General features: G+C 56.5%; 1 pseudogene; it reads right to left on the bottom strand.

The window, feature by feature from the left end:
• Positions 1–3,878: 3,878 nt before the first annotated feature.
• Positions 3,879–3,997, bottom strand: LOC111742290 (annotated as a pseudogene).
• Between the last annotated feature and the right edge of the window lie 3,595 nt (positions 3,998–7,592).

Raw genomic sequence — 7,592 nt, 5'->3', positions numbered from 1 at the left:
TTTCTCCTGACACCTCTCCTTGGCTCACAGACGGTCATCCCTCTGTGCCTGTCTGTGTCCTAATGTCTTCCTAAAATGCCACCGGTCATGTGGGATTAGGGCCACCCTGATGACCTTATGTCACCTTCATCACCTCTTTAAAGGCCCCATCTCCAGATACAGTCACATTCTGAGGTCCTGGGGCCTAGGACTTCAGCATACGGATTCTGAGGGACACAGTCCAGCCCTGTTGTTTTAAGTCGCCAGCTTGTGGTACTTTGTTAGAACCACAGGAAGCTCTTGCGTGACAACTCAGGGCTCACGGGGCAGTTCCCCGGAGACGCTGGGAGGAGCGCGTGGCCTCGCGCGGTGCAGTCTCCGTCATCGTCCGTCCCTTCTGCCTCGTTCCGTTCACGGCGGCCGTCACGGGGCCTGCCCAGGCTCACGGCGGGGAAGGGGAGGAGGACGGGGGAACGGGGACCCCACCTCTTAGGGGCGGAATGGCGAGAATTTGCAGCTGCCCTTTGACCCCCACTGAGGCACAGATGGGTTGGGAGAAAGGCAGAGAAATAAGATGCAGACACAGGTGATGCTCGGTGGGAACGCAGGTGCGTCGCCTTCCGGAACACGCGCCCACCATGTCTTACAGGGCTGAGCAAAGGTTCCTGGGGGACAGAGAGGAACTCTGTCCGTAGCTGAAAGCTCACCATGGGGCTCTGGAGCATTTGCCTGTGGGGTGTGGGAGAGCAGGACCTGACACCTTTGTCACCTCTGCTGGGTTTGCTGACAGAGTCAAATGTCACAGCGCCCTCCCCCTAAGATGCCACAGGGACATGGCCCACCTGGAAACTCCTTCCGGGTTTGCGAACTCCTGCTCTCAGCAGGGTGCGTGCGCCATCTCCACGGGAGGCTCAAACGCTGGGGGTTCTCGGCTCCTGCAACTTTCAGGTGAACGCCCCCAGAAGTGCCCTCGGCTGCCCCCCACACCCCTGGGAGCTGAGGGCACTGCAGGGAAGGAGCAGAAGCCACCGTCTCTGTCGGATGCTCTGCTGTGACTGCCTCCCAACTCCCCAGCTGCCTGACCTTGGGCAGGTCACACCTCTGCCTGGGTGGCGGTCGTGAATCTCTGTGCAGAAGCATCAACCAGGGACGTGCTTACCAGCCAGAGCTGCGTGCACATGTGCAGGACCCCCTTCTGGGCTGGCCACAGTCCACCCTGTCTTGTCCCAGCAGACCGGCCACCCACAGCTCCTGGCTCATAGCTCCCACCTTCATCTCCCGAGAGGCCTGTTCCTTCTCTTGGTCCCAATGTGAAAAGTCCCAGGGGAGAATTCTGATTGGCCAGCGTGGGTCACGTGGTCACCTGGTGGCTGGGAGGGCAGCAGTGGATGGAGGGCCACAATGGGGGTAGGGAGCAGCTGCTTCAGGACGAGGATGGTGCGGCACGCAGGGTGATGGGCACTACAGCACCTAGAACACTCTTCAGAGGGAGGACAGGGCCCGAAGTCCAGGGGAAAAGAGACTCCCAGAGCCAGGTGGGGAGCAGGCCTCAGGCCTGTTCTGCTCCCTTGGAGCCTTATCTGTATTGCCAGTTCCGTGACAACAGGCCAGTGATTTCTGTAAGCAGCAAAGTTTGTATTTTTATCACTGAATCGTCCCCAGCGATTGTGTACTCAAGGGCTGTGGTCATCCCGGAAGGATCTCCTTAGCACCCGTGGTGCCTCCGGGGGTGGGGGACACTCCGCCCAGGCGCTGACGGGGTAGTGGGGAGGGCGCCCTGGATTCTGTTCTGACTTCGTTGCTGTCCCTGGGTGCTGCCACTGTCTGGCCCCCACGGCTGTCCCCTCCTCTCTGGCGGCAGCCGTGAGTCCTTTGCCTCTTCAAGGTCATTGACAAGCAAACTGGAGCTTTGTAGCAGACAGCGTCATCCACTCACGCGGCCTGATTTCACTTGAAATAACAATCTTCAGCTTTTGAGGCCAGGCGCTGTGACACACACACACACAGTGACAACACACAAACACTGAAACAGACATGTATCCAAACATGACACTCACACAGTGACACGAGCCGCACGTGCGTGAGCGCACACGCATACGCACACGCGCACACAGCAGTTCCCCGGAGACGCTGGGAGGAGCGCGTGGCCTCGCGTGGTGCAGTCTCCGTCATCGTCCATCCCTTCTGCCTCGCTCTGTTCACGGTGGCCGTCACGAGGCCCGCCCAGGCTCACGGGGGGGTATGGGGACCCTACCTCTTATGGATGGAACGGCCGAGAACTTGCACTTGGTCTCACACAGCACACACACTTCTCAGTGGTGGAGGGGTGACAGTTAACAATGAGCTTTCTCATTTGCCATTGGCAAAGCCTGGTCCAGATGCCCTGAGCTGAAACGTGAGGTCGCAGAGGGGTCGCAGGCTGGAAGGGTCCCGGTGAGTCAGCAGGAGGCGCCACTGCTCGTGACCAGGCTCTGCTGGCTGCACCCCTGGAATTTGGGGGAGCCCTGCCTGGACCCCCGCTCCAGTGTGGCCATACACATCTTGCCTGCATGCATCTCCAGTGCCCAACGCAAGACGCCACCCCGAGTCCTGGCAGAGTCCCCAGCCGCCCCGGCGATGGACGACTCCGTGCTAAGCCCTCATTTTCCAGAAGCGCACGGACATTTCGTCCACATCGACTTGAATTCCTGCCAAACGGGGCCTGCGCCAGGGCGTGAAGGGCTGGAGCGACCAACCTGGCCTCGAGAGGAATAACCGTAGCATTTCTAATCGATGCTTGACTTTTCCCGTTTCCATATGGTTTCCTGCGGCCCCGAGGCCCGGTGTGGTGTTATTAAGCATCATTTTAACCGTCCCAGACAAGTCTTTATTACTGTTTTATTTTTAAGAGTCAGTATGTCTTTACACTCACCAATATATCCGTTTGCTAAATGTTCTCTTTTAATTATTCTTATTTCTTTTCTATCCCTCTGAAAAAACACTTATAGTTACTGATTCATTCAACGAGTATTTCTCGGGCAGCTCCAGACGCTGCAGGCCCTCGTCGTGCAAATCCTGCTCATCTCACTCGGTCGGTCGGTCAGCGTCGTCTGTGCCCCTGCTGCAACGTCCGGCTGCTGTCGTGGTCACTTTTCCTCTCTGCCGAGCTGTCTGACTCAGTGCTGCTGGTGCGTAGGGGCTACTGGTTTGCGAGGGTCCCCTGCCTAACCGGACCCCTGAGCGCTCTCTACTCACGGGTCCTAACGCGTCCCCGTGGCTTTCCTTGGGTTCTCAGGTCGACAGTCAGATCGGCTGCAGATTCCTCACTCCGCCTCCGTGTGGGGCGCTGGGGGCTGGCCCGGAGTCCATCCTCGCAAGCGACCGGGGCCACGCTGGACTTTCCGGCCCCTTTCTGGCGTTCACCTATCTGGGCGTAGCGAGACTGGGCTTTCCTGCGGGGACGTCATTTACGGGAGAAACAGGATGCGGACGGGAGGAGGGAGGATTCGTGACTGGGGAGCTGCGGGCGGGGCCGTGGGCCACCTCCAGTGACTTGGCGTTAGGTGCTTAGTCTCCCTGAGTGATGGCTGGTGGCCAGGAGGATAAAAATGTAATTGGAGTCACCATTTACTTAACTATTTCCTCCCTGTGCAGGGGTCCTGGGCTCAGAAAGTTTAGGGGCACCGGCGGGGCGGGGGCAGAGCCGGGCCTCCCTGGGTGTGTACTCACAGGAGCCGGCCAACAGGCGTGAACACGGCAGGCGTGAATACGGAAATGCCGCGAAGAGACTGGAATCGGATGTGGTCCCTGACGATCTGGCTGGCATTTAATTAATTAATTAATTAAAATTTTTCAGGCAAAGCAACCCTTACAAGGACCTTGTCAGCTTACAATCCCTTATTTTTTACTTTTTACTTTTATGCCTACAGCACCTGGTCTTCCTCGGCGGTCTCCCACCCAAGTACTAACCAGGCCCGACCCTGCTTAGCTTCCGAGACCAGACGGGATCGGGCTTGCTCAGGGTGGCGTGGCCAGAGACTTATCTGGTTATTTAAATGGCGAGACCAAAGGGCATGGGAGGGGACATGTGGAGACCTGGTGTCCTCCTATTTCCAAAGTGACAAAGGTGGCACCCCAAATAGAAAGTGCAGCTTGCCAGGGCCCTGTCTGTGTCCCAACAAAGCAAAGGACCCGGGTCAGAAGAGAGCACCCGACACCATCAGGCTTCACAGGCAACAAGAAACGCAAACTGCCCAGAGTTATAGGCAAATTGAGTTTGTACAGTTCTATGTGGCAGATTCAGAAATTTTCTGAAAAATGTATTTAGCTGGCATCCTCTGAACACATCCCCTGGGAGCATGTGACTGCGACTGCCACAGTCAACAAAAGGCCTTTTAATTCCCTTCATCTATTCACGGAATCTACCGAATATTTATGGATCGTAAACAAATTATCTTGTATTCGAGGAAACTGCAGCCTGCAAGGGGCCCCACTTGGGTGGAGGGAGGCGGCAAGGTACGCGGGGACGGTCAGAGGGAGGGACCCCCGCGAGGCTGAGGCGGGACTGGACGGCAGGGAGCAATCGCCCCGCAAAGCGACCGAGACGGGGGAGGCGCCTGCCGTTGGCCACCGAGAGCCCAGCGACAACGTCCCCAACCCTGAACACAGGCACGAACCACACTGCCATGGACAGTGTCTGCGTCACTCCACAAGCCCTAACCCGCGAGGGCACAGTACCAGGAGGGGCGTCTGGGAGGGGCTTGGGTCAGGAGGGGGCAGCCCTGTGAATGGGATCAGGGTCCTTTCTCCCAAGAGGCCCACGCAGGGGACGGCGTGACTGGGGAGCCGATCGCTGTGGTGTAAGGGGTGCCGGGAGGGAGGGGACTCTCGTGCGGAGGCGGCTGCGGAGACAAAGGGGGGACGCATGGCACCTCGAGTGCCCAGGGCAGGGAGGTTCTGGGAAACACGGGGACGGTTTACACGCGGAGACGGCACACGAGGTTTCCGCTTCCCTCTTGGCCGCCCTCCCGGTCGCCTGGTGCATTTTCTTCCTGGGAGTTGTTCTAATGAGCGCACTGGCCAAGCTCGTGGGCTGCTCAGCCCCAAGGACGTCACCCCGGCCAGCCCCACAGATGCCCGCACAGGCTGGTGGCTGAGAAGCGGGCCAGCTGAAGGCGCCCCTCCGGCCCCCGCAGAGCCACGGCTCCTGGTCCGAGGGCTGAGGGCAGGGACCACAGAGGTGGTGTCGTCTCCCGTCCAGGTCTGACGACCGTGCACCCATAAGGAGAACCTACCCCACAGGATTCCCAGGGGGGCCTGCAACTAACGCCTGTCGACCGAATGAGGCTTTTGTATTTTCAAAGGTATTTTCACTTTTATTTAGGAAAGAGCAGGGGATCACAGGACAAGAGGACACCTCGGGCTGCTGTCACAGGCAGAGGGAGCGAGCGTCATGGAGTGAGCTGGAGGGACCAGTAAATGCTAAGAACGGGGTAGAGACAGCCGAGTTCAAAACCCACCAAGTTCATGACGACATACTGCACCTCTCGTGGCCCCGCCCATCTCCCCACGGAATGGCGGTGAAGAACTGTCCCGTCAGAAAGCACCCCAGCGGTGACAGGGCCCCGCCCTGCGACCTGCCCCAGGCAGTGCCCAGCAGTATTCCTCCGCTGCCTCAGTCCCGCCTGCCCTTCAAGAGGTCATGACCTCCAAAACCCCGTTCCCTCAGGATCTAGCTAGTGACAATGGAACGTGCCCTGGCATTTCTTCCCGAGGCCACAGGATGAGCAAGGACAAGCCCAAGGAGAGCCGGAGACCAGCAGCAACACGGAACTCACGTGAACGAGACACGAGAGCTCCATTCTAAAGCCCCCCCAGTCACTGTCCCCATCGCCACAGGTACAGCAAGGGCAGGTGGGGAGTAACTTCCAGGGGCTGCTTTGTAAAACCTCATTTAACCGAAGGGCTGTCATCTGTGGGGCTCTCTGCGAAGCTGGCTCGAGCCGTGAGTCCCAAGGGCATCGTTTCAGAAGATGGTCGGAATTTAGGCTGCTCTCTACTTCACACGCTCTTGGCCTGGAACCAAAGTCAACACCTGGAAAGGTTTACGGAGTCTCGTGGGTTCCCCTGAAGACGGAAGTGCTGCTCAGTGTCTCCTCAACCAGGACAGTGGCTTCGAGACACACAGGCGCCATGAGACAGTTGCTCTGAGGTCTCAGGGTAGGGATGCGACTCAGGCTGCGACTGGCTCCGGTCAGCAGCTCACCTGCTACTACCACTGCAAATCTTATCAAGCAGGACACAAAACGGACATTTCTCAGCCTATGAAATTAAGGAATAAACTCTCCGACCTAGAGGGAAATTTGTGACAAAGCAACTCCGTGCGCAGAAGAACATGTTTCTAAAAGCCGCCGCCAAGCTAGCTCTGCGTTTAAAGTGATGCTTTAACCAAAACCTGGAAGCGAGCAGCCATTCAGCTGGTCTCCGGCTGGTCCCTAGCGGGCCGACCACCTGCCTCAGGGACACCGCTCACTGGCTTCATCCTTCGTCCCGCGGGGCTCAGACTTTTCACACTCTTCCAGACGAGGCCAAGAATGCTAGCAGAAAGAAGTGTATTATCTATTTCACAAAAGACGAAAATCTGTTCTGGATGAAAACCTTTGTAAGGTTTCAGTCTGGCTGCAGGATTCTGATATTCGGAACAATGTCCTAAGTAGAATTACAGTGCATTTAAATCATGGTACAAATGAGAAGCACAGACTGTGACTAAGCAACGAATCAATGAAGAAAAAATTAGAATACGGGTTTTAATTTCTTAATGCAGTTACAAAACGCTCACAACGGAGGACTCCCCAGACTGGATGGGCATGGGGGGCAGTCGGGAAGCACGCTCCCCCGCGCCAGACACAAACGCACACGCCCCACACGCACCGACGACACACACATCGGCTCACCTAACAAGGAAACGTGAGGAGTCGTCTCATCACAGCTCAGAAAAGGAAACAATACAGGGTTGAGGAATCAAAACAATCCCTTTAAGTTCGCGCTTCAAAAAGATTTAATATTTCCAAATAAAAGACTTTCCTGGTCAGATACCAGGGTAGATAAGAAGGGCTGGCCACGCCCCAAAGTCCATTTTCTTTTTGTGCTTCACAAATCCACAGAATGAAAAGGTACAACATGGGCCAAGAGTTATGATCCGGGTAAGAACTAAAACATACATCAGTGAAATCCACCTGCTTGGTAATGAACTATCGTTATGTAGTGTCCACAAGAACTTACTCACAGAGAGGACTCCATGTGACTCTCCCACGCACGCCAGCGGCTCGAGTGCCCTTGCTTTTCACATGTGACACTGTGACACTGCAGAACCCGAACCCAAAGTTCCCCACCTGTCCATCTTGAGTCTGAGAATTAAGTACACTTGTAAAAGAATGTATTTGGATTTTCAGCTGTGCTAACTAGTGTCACATACACATTTTACACAAGGGATCCCGTCACCCCTCGCATGCAAGATACGGTCTACAGAGGTTTAGGATAGGGAACAAACAGCGAGCATAAACACACACGGCTCCCGTCCAGCGACACCATCACAGAACCATGGCGGACAGCGGAATGAGCCAGGAACACGCTTC

The sequence above is a fragment of the Pteropus vampyrus genome, unplaced genomic scaffold (genome assembly GCF_000151845.1).
Source record: "Pteropus vampyrus isolate Shadow unplaced genomic scaffold, Pvam_2.0 Scaffold90, whole genome shotgun sequence".
Taxonomy (NCBI): domain Eukaryota; kingdom Metazoa; phylum Chordata; class Mammalia; order Chiroptera; family Pteropodidae; genus Pteropus; species Pteropus vampyrus.
The sequence above is the reverse complement of the archived record's forward strand: the minus strand, read 5'-3'. Positions and strand labels throughout refer to the sequence as shown.